The sequence below is a fragment of the Leptodactylus fuscus genome, chromosome 1 (genome assembly GCF_031893055.1).
Source record: "Leptodactylus fuscus isolate aLepFus1 chromosome 1, aLepFus1.hap2, whole genome shotgun sequence".
NCBI classification, from domain to species: domain Eukaryota; kingdom Metazoa; phylum Chordata; class Amphibia; order Anura; family Leptodactylidae; genus Leptodactylus; species Leptodactylus fuscus.
Genome location: NC_134265.1, coordinates 240,046,779 through 240,056,467, shown reverse-complemented (window position 1 = coordinate 240,056,467; position 9,689 = coordinate 240,046,779). Strand labels below are relative to the sequence as shown.

General features: G+C 41.0%; 2 non-coding genes across 2 annotated transcripts; both read left to right on the top strand.

The window, feature by feature from the left end:
- The first annotated feature begins 3,376 nt into the window (after positions 1-3,376).
- TRNAK-UUU (transfer RNA lysine (anticodon UUU)) lies at positions 3,377-3,449 on the top strand. The gene has a single exon. It is a non-coding gene; the product is annotated as a tRNA-Lys (tRNA).
- Positions 3,450-3,746: 297 nt separating this feature from the next.
- Positions 3,747-3,819, top strand: TRNAK-UUU (transfer RNA lysine (anticodon UUU)). Its single transcript has one exon. It is a non-coding gene; the product is annotated as a tRNA-Lys (tRNA).
- Positions 3,820-9,689: the final 5,870 nt, after the last annotated feature.

The following is a 9,689-nucleotide window of genomic DNA, read 5'->3' as shown; positions in this document are numbered from 1 at the left end:
AAATCCAGTTCCTGGGCACTAGTGCGGCCACTTTGTTGAAAGTGTGACACCCATTAATTCCTGGCTGGGGTTTTGCTGTTACTGCACCGCCAGGAACTAAAAGTGACAAATTAATCTTCGTTTCACTTAGGGAGCGTTCACACTACCGTCTGTGTCCGTCAGACAATGTCCGCTGCTAATGTCTGTTCAAAATCTTGTGTGGACATTAGCAGCGGACACTAGCTGTGTCCGTGACATTTTGCATTGATTTAAATGGACATCAGGTGCGTTCGTTTACTGTTCGTGGGTGTCCTTAAGTGTCCGTTCCCAAAGATGTCCGACTTTTCAAGCGGACAGAAAAACCTACATGTCGGGTTTTGCTGTCCGCTTGAAAAGTCGGACATCTTTGAGAACGGACAGTTAAGGACACCCACAGACAGTAAAAGAACGCACCCGGTGTCCATTTAAATCAATGCAAAATGTCACGGACACAGCTAGTGTCCGATGCTAATGTCCGTGCAAGATTTTGAATGGACATTAGCAGCGGACACTAGCTGTCGGACACCGACGGTAGTGTGAACGCTCCCTTACAGAAAACTGAAGTTACTAACGGCCAAGGACTGGATGGAGCATACAGGTACATTGTGTGTCAGAGCTTTACAGGTATGACCTTACACTGCTCCCAGTCACATACATTACCACTAATTGTGGGTTACGCATGTACTTACATTGCTTCTAAAGGAAAAGCACATGTGTACCCAGGCAAATAGTGGTAAGCGCATGTGGCTGGGAGCGCAGTATGACAGCACCCCTATGTTGTGGTTTGTGCTATATGACTTTAGTGTAGGTGTCGTCAGCTTTACAATTATTGCTCGGCACTCCGAGGACCTCATCTTTGATTATTTAATTTAAATCGGCACGCCGAACAAAAAAGGTTGCCTACCCCTGCGGTAGAGCATCAGGCTTTTATTCTGAGGGTCCAGGGTTCAAGTCCCTGTTCAGGCGGAGAATTTTTTTGAAAAGTATGTATCATTCACATACGTATCATGTTGATCTTAAGAGTTTGACACTTTTGTTTGCATTTTCTAGATTTTTGCTTAATGCCAAAACTGCAAATGTACAATCGACTTTTACCATTATTCTGTAAATATTAGCACCCCAGATGATCTATGCTGGAAATAGGATAGACACTTTCATATTCTAGAATCACCCATAAATCCCTAATTGAACACTCTCACTTAAAGGAGATCTATTCTTATGTACATTAATTCCAATTTGGGGTACAGCATTATATTTCAGAGAGCCTGGATAGCTCAGTCGGTAGAACATCAGACTTTTAATCTGAGGGTCCAGGGTTCAAGTCCCTGTTCAGGCGGAGAGTTGCTTTGAAAAGTATGCATCATTCATATACGTATGATGTTGATCATAAAAGTTTGAAACTTTTGTTTTGGATTTTCTAGATTTTTGCTTAATGCCAAAACTGCAAATGTACAATCGAATTTTACCATTATTCTGTAACTATTAGCACCCTAGATGATCTATGCTGGAAATAGGATTAGAAACTTTGCATATTCTAGAATCACCCATAAAACCATAATTGAACACTCTCTCTTAAAGCAGATCTATTCACATGTACATTAGTTCCGATTTGAGGTACGGTATTATATTTTGTAGAGCCTGGATAGCTCAGTCGGTAAAGCATCAGACTTTTAATCTGAGGGTCTATGGTTCAGGTTCCTGTTCAGGCAGAGAGTTGCATTGAAAAGTTTGCATTGTTCTCATACGTATCATGTTGATCGTAAGAGTTTGACACTTTTGTTTGGATTTTTTAGATTTTTGCTTAATGCCAAAACTGCAAATGTACAATCGAATTTTAATAGAGATGAGCGAACAGTGTTCTATCGAACACATGTTCGATCGGATATCAGGGTGTTCGCCATGTTCGAATTGAATCGAACGCTGCGTGGTAAAGTGCGCCAAAATTCGATTCCCCTCCCACCTTCCCTGGCGCCTTTTTTGCACCAATAACAGCGCAGGGGAGGTGGGACAGGAACTACGACACCGGGGGCATTGAAAAAAATTGGAAAAAGTCATTGGCTGCCGAAATCAGGTGACCTCCATTTTAGACGAATAGTGGATTTCAAATCCGGGTCATATGAGAATGTGAACTTTGTGACTATGAGACAGGGATAGCTGTACAGGCAGGGATAGCTACGGATAACCTTTATTTAGGGGGGAATGTTATTAAAAATAACTTTTTGGGGCTCTATCGGGTGTGTAATTGTGATTTTTGTGAGATAAACATTTTCCCATAGGGATGCATTGGCCAGCGCTGATTGGCCGAATTCCGTACTCTGGCCAATCAGTGCTGGCCAATGCATTCTATTGGCGTGATGAAGCAGTGCTGAATGTGTGTATTTAGCTCAACTACACCGGTGGAGTAGTTGGCTAAGCACACAGATTCAGCTCTGCTTCAATCAGCGCTGGCCAATGCATTCTATTAGCTTGATGAAGCAGAGTGTGCACAAGGGTTCAAGCGCACCCTCGGCTCTGCTACATCAGAGCCGAGGGTGCGCTTGAACCCTTGTGCACACTCTGCTTCATCAAGCTAATAGAATGCATTGGCCAGCGCTGATTGGCCAATGCATTCTATTAGCCCGATGAAGTAGAGCTGAATGTGTGTGCTAAGCACACACATTCAGCACTGCTTCATCACGCCAATACAATGCATTAGCCAGTGCTGATTGGCCAGAGTACGGAATTCGGCCAATCAGCGCTGGCTCTGCTGGAGGAGGCGGAGTCTAAGGTCGGACCTGAATGGAGACTGGTGTGGAGCGATCTTAGACTCCGCCTCCTCCAGCAGAGCCAGCGCTGATTGGTCGAGTTCCGTACTCTGGCCAATCAGCACTGGCCAATGCATTTCTATGGGGAAAAGTTAGCCTGCGAAAATCGCAAACTGACAGGGATTTCCATGAAATAAAGTGACTTTTATGCCCCCAGACATGCTTCCCCTGCTGTCCCAGTGTCATTCCAGGGTGTTGGTATCATTTCCTTGGGTGTCATAGTGGACTTGGTGACCCTCCAGACACGAATTTGGGTTTCCCCCTTAACGAGTTTATGTTCCCCATAGACTATAATGGGGTTCGAAACCCACTCGAACAGTGAGCGGCTGTTCGAATCGAATTTCGAACCTCGAACATTTTAGTGTTCGCTCATCTCTAAATTTTAACAATATTCTGTAACTATTAGCACCCTAGATGATCTGTGCTGGAAATAGGATTAGACACTTTGCATATTCTAGAATCACCCATGAAACCATAATTAAACACTCTCTCAAAGCAGATCTATTCACATGTACATTAATTCCGATTTGAGGTACAGTGTTATGTTTTTTAGAGCCTGGATAGCTCAGTTGGTAGAGCATCAGACTTTTAATCTGAGGGTCCAGGGTTCAAGTCCCTGTTCAGGCGGAGAATTGCTTTGAAAAGTATGTATCATTCACATACGTATCATGTTGATCTTAAGAGTTTGACACTTTTGTTTGGATTTTCTAGATTTTTGCTTAATGCCAAAACTGCAAATGTACAATCGAATTTTACCATTATTCTGTAACATTTAGCACCCTAGATGATCTATGCTGGAAATAGGATTAGAAACTTTGCATATTCTAGAATCACCCATAAAACCATAATTGAACACTCTCTCAAAGCAGATCTATTCACATGTACATTAATTCCGATTTGAGGTACAGTATTATGTTTTTTAGAGCCTGGATAGCTCAGTTGGTAGAGCATCAGACTTTTAATCTGAGGGTCCAGGGTTCAAGTCCCTGTTCAGGCGAAGAATTGCTTTGAAAAGTATGTATCATTCACATACGTATCATGTTGATCTTAAGAGTTTGACACTTTTGTTTGGATTTTCTAGATTTTTGCTTAATGCCAAAACTGCAAATGTACAATCGACTTTTACCATTATTCTGTAAATATTAGCACCCCTGATGATCTATGCTGGAAATAGGATAGACACTTTCATATTCTAGAATCACCCATAAATCCCTAATTGAACACTCTCACTTAAAGGAGATGTATTCTTATGTACATTAATTCCTATTTGGGGAACAGCATTATATTTCGGAGGGCCTGGATAGCTCAGTCGGTAGAGCATCAGACTTTTAATCTGAGAGTCCAGGGTTCAATTCCCTGTTCAGGCGGAGAATTGCTTTGCAAAGCATGCATCATTCACATACGTATCATCTTGATCGTAAGAGTTTGACACTTTTGTTTGGATTTTCTAGATTTTTGCTTAATGCCAAAACTGCAAATGTACAATCGACTTTTACCATTATTCTGTAACTATTAGCACCCTAGATGATCTATGCTGGAAATAGGATTAGACACTTTGCATATTCTAGAATCACCCATAAAACCATAATTGAACACTCTCTCTTAACCCCTTAATGACCAGCCTATTTTAGACCTTAATGACCAAGCCAAATTTTGGAAATTTGCCCTGTGTGACTTTATCAGTGAATAATTCTGTAACAGTATAGCGCATCCAAGCGATTCTGATATTGTTTTTTCGTGACATGTTTTACTTTACTGAGAAGGTAAAATTAGACTGATATAACTTGTATAAATTTATTAAAAAACTCTGAAAATTTTGAAATTTTTCACAATGTTTTCCATTTTCAGCTGCGATATCTCACATATGCACAATAATACAGGGCAAAAAAGTTACTAGTTATATATTTCCAAATGTTCCTTTTGTGTTTCAAGCATATTTGAAATAATTTTAGCATATTTGAGTAATTTAGACAATTTAGAAGTTTATCAAGTTTATAAGCAAATTTTGGAAATTTTGAGTTTGTGATTTTTTTTTTCCTGTACCAAGCTATGTTTGCAGACAAGAATAGGTGACATAATGACAGAACCTCCCATTAAATGACCCAATTTGTAAAACTAGACCCCTTCAGGTATTCTTTGAGGGGTATAGTGAGCATTTTGATCAAACAAATATTGTTTTGCAAGAATTATTACAAATGATGAAAAAAATTACATTTTCATTTTCTTCAAATATGTGTCATTTTAAAACCAGTTTTTTTTGCACACAACACATCGAAAAGAAGAAACACACCCCAAAATATATCACCCCACTTCTCCCGTGTTAAAAAATGTACACTTTGTGGCCTTAGTCCTATATATGCACGTAAAGTAGGGCCTAAGAGGTAGGGAAGGCCAAATGGATTTCAAAGCACAAATTTTGCTTGCAGATATTTTAGGCCCATTGCACATTTGAACAAGATTTGAGTTACCAAAGCAATTGAAAACCCCCATAAATGACCCCATTTTATAAACTAGACCCCTTAAGGTATTCATTGAGGGGTATAGTGAGTACTTTGACCCCTTATGTTTTTAGAAAATTTGCGTTTAACAAAAAAATGTCATTTTGTTACACAAAAGTGTCATTTTATAGGCAGTTTTTTTGCACATAACACATGAAAATGAAGAAAAAACACTCCAAAATAGATGACTCCATTTCTTCTGTGTTCAAAAATGTACACTTTGTAGCCTTAATCCTATGTACGGACACACGGTAGGGCCCAAAAAGAAGGGAGCACCAACTGGATTTCAAGACACAATTTTTGCTTCCAAATGTTTCAGGCCCATTGCGCATTCAAACAAGATTTGAGTTACCTAAACAATTGAAACCCCCCATAAATGACCCCATTTTATAAACTAGACCCCTTGAGGTATTCATTGAGGGGTATAGTGAGTATTTTGACCCCATAGGTTTTAAAAGAATTTGTGTCAAACAAAAAATTGTCATATTCTTTACACAAAAGAGTCATTTTAAAGGCAGTTTTTTTGTACACAAGGCATGAAAATAAAGGAAAACACCCCAAAATAGATGGCCCCATTTCTCCCGTGTTCAAAAATGTACACTTTGTGGCCTTAATCCTATGTACGGACGCACGGTAGGGCCCAAAAAGATGGGAGCACCAACTGGATTTCAAGACACAAATTTTGCTTGCAGATATTTCAGGCCCATTGCACATTCAAACAAGATTTACGTTACCAAAACAATTGAAAACCCCCATAAATGACCCCATTTTATAAACTAGACCCCTTAAGGTATTAATTGAGGAGTATAGTGAGTATTTTGACCCTATAACCTTTTCACAGATTTTACTAACCTTGGGATGTGTAGGTTAAAAATTACTAAAATGTCCCTTTATCCCCAAAGTTTTAATTTTCACAAGGGGTTAAATGAGAAAAAGCCCCCCACATTTTGTTACACAATTTCTCCTGAACACGGCAATACCCCATATGTGGCCATAATCTGCTGTATGGGGACATGGTGGGGCTCCGAATGGAAAGAGCGCTATTTGGGTTTTGGAGGGCAGATTTTCCTGGAATAGTTTTCAGGTGCCATGTCACATTTGCTGAGCCCCTAAAGTATCAATACAATGGAAACCCCTCAAATGTGACCCCATTTTAAAAACTACACCCATCAAAGAATGTATCAAGGTGTATTATCACTCTGAGCCTAAAAATGCTTCCCAAAAATTAATGTACAAAATGAAAATTGAAATTTTGAAAGAAATCTGCCATTTCGGTGCCCAATACGTTGCACCCACTTTGTGTTGTCAGAGACCAGCACTCCTAAAACTATTAAGGGGCCATCCCGAGGGTCAAAAAATTATATATGTGGGTGTAAACTGCTGCTTGGGCACACAGCAGGGCTCAGAAGGGAAGGAGCACTGCGCTTTTTAGCTTTTGGGGTACAGATTTAGAGGGACCCTCTGGGCGCCATGATGTTTTTGCAGAGCCCTGGAGGTTCCAGTAAACTGGAATTCCCTAAGAAGTGACCCCATTTTGTAGGGGCAATTTTAGGGACTCGGCAAATATGACATGGTGTCCAAACACCAACAATGTAAATCTGCACTCCAAAAGCACATAGCGCTCCTTCACATCTGCGCCCTGCTGTGTACCCAAATGGCGGTGTATGCCCACATGTATGACACTGGTGTACCCTGGATAACGGACTTAATGCCATATGTGGGTAGAATCGGCTGTTTGGGCACAGAAGGGAAGGAGCGCTATTTTGTTTTTTGGCGCACAGTTTGGTTTTTGGACATCACTTTTGCAAAGACCCTGAATTGCCAATAAAGTGGAATCTGCAGACATGTCACCCCATTTTGGACACTACCCCACTGATGGGATTTATCAAGTGGCGTAGTGAGCGCTTTTAACCCTTGAGGGTTGCATTTATTTAGTTTCCAGAAATGAAATCGCAACTGACAATGAGAAGTTAAAAATGAAATTTTTCCAGAGATTCGCCATTTCAGTATCTGATATGTTGTGCCCAACTTATGTCAGCAGAGATACACACTCCAAAAATTGTTAAGTGGGTATCCCGGGCACAACGGCTTTTAGAGCGTTCATCTCTGATACAAGGCGGGCACAACATATTATGCACTGAAATGACGGATTCCTGGAAAAATTGGTATTTTCACTTCTCACAATCAGCTTCGTATTCATTTATGGATAATAAGTTATAGCAACACTTGGGGGTTAAAAATGCTCTCTGTACCCCTGGATAAATCCTTCAGGGGTGTAGTTTCCAAAATAAGGTCTCATATTAGGGGATTCCACATTACTGGCGTTTCAGCTCTACAAAAGTGTCATGGCATCCAAAAACCAAACCGTCTGTGCTCCAAAAACCCAATAACCCTTCTTCCCTTCTGTGTCTGGCTGTGCCCTAATATCAGTTTATACTCACATATGACATTACATCCATTATCCCGGGTACACCAGTGTCATACATGTGTCATACATGTGGCATAAACTGTAGTTTGGGCGCACAGCAGGGCGCAGAAGGGAAGGAGCGCGATGCAGCTTTTGGAGTACAGATTCAGATGTTTGGTATCTGGACGCCATGTCATGTTTGTAGAGCCTGTAAGGTACCAGAAAAGTGGATTCCCCAAAGGAGTGACCCCATTTTGAAAACTGCACCCCTCAAAGAATTTATCAGGGGGTGTAGTGAGTATTCATATCCCAGACGTGATTGCACAGCGGATGGCGAAGAGGGAATATATAAGCTGTGCGGAAAACATTGCAAACACCAAATTCCCTACTATGTCCCAGTAGCTCCTATGATTGGTTGAGTCACTCTGGGGGTCACTTTGGGGGTCATTTCTGGTGTCCGTTCCCTCATAAGGTGTAAATCTGGGGTGTCCCTTGATATCCGCTCGCACAGCTTATATATTCCCTACCTGCCGCAGCCAGTTGTATTCTAATGATTTGGCGATTTTTGCGGGTTTTTGTCTTCACATTGCTGGATGCTATATTTTCTTAATTTTTCTGGTGACGTGGCCATATAAGGGCTTGTTTGCGGTATGAGGTGTATTTTGTAATGACACCATTTTTGGGTGCTTACAATCTATTCAGTACATTTTATTAACTCTTTTTTTGCTGGATTTAAAAAAATAAAATCAATTCTGGCATTGAGTTTTCCCTTTTAAATTTTGCGCCATGCAGCGTACAGTATAAGTAACATGTGATCTTTATTCTGCGGGTCGGTACGGTTACGGCGATACCTCACTTATAGTATTTTTTTGTGTTACTAATTCTGCAGAACAAAAACACATTTGGGGACATAAATCAGTGATTTTTGCATCGCCACCTTCTGAGAGGCGTAACATTTTTATTTTTCCGTGGACAGTGTTGGTTGGGGGCTTATTTTTTGCGGGACAAGCTGCGCTTTTTATTGGTACTATTGTGGGGTGTATATGACTTTTTGATCACTTTTTATAGCATATTTTCTAAGGTGAGATGGTGAAAAATCACTACTTCCGGCGGGTTTTTTCCGTTTTTTTTCCCCCGACGTTTACCGTATACATTAAATATTATTTCAGTTTTATTGTACAGATCGTTACGGACGCGGCGATACCAAATATGTATTGTTTTTATTAATTTTTAGTTTTTTTTTACATAACTCATTTTCTATAGAAAAAATGAGACTTTTGGGGCTTTATAACTTTATTCATTTTTTTCAAAAGTTTTATTTATTTATTTTTCACTTTTTTTTTACTTTTTATTTCACTTTTTTATGTGTCCCTCTTAGGACACTTGATTCAGCAATGATTTCATTGCTGAATCAGTGTTACAGGCTGGAGACGCAGGAGACACAGGCTGCATGTGTCTCCAGTCTGCATCAGGAAGCCAAGCGATGTAGACGCATCACTTGGCTTCCTGACAACGTGGGCAGGATCAACCAGGTAACAGGGGGCTCAGGCAGTCTGGGGTCACTGGCCAGACCCCAGACTGCATATTTTGTATATCGGCACCCTCCGATCTCGCCGCGGGGGGTGCCGATACCGCCGGCACCATCACGGAACCGCTTCAGTTCCGTGATCATATTTGATCACGGAACTGAAGGGGTTAAAACCCCCCCATCGGAGACCCCTCCGATGGGGGGTTATGGAGCAGGGTCTTAGCTGTCAGATACAGCTAAGATCCGCTCCAGTTACGTCGGCACTGACAGGGAATCCTTCCCTGACTGCCCGACGTAGTTTACCTATAGGGCAGTCAGGAAGGACCTGTTAGTGCCGACGTAGATTCCCTATGGGCCGGTCGTTAAGGGGTTAAAGCAGATCTATTCACATGTACATTAATTCCGATTTGAGGTACAGTATTATATTTTGTAGA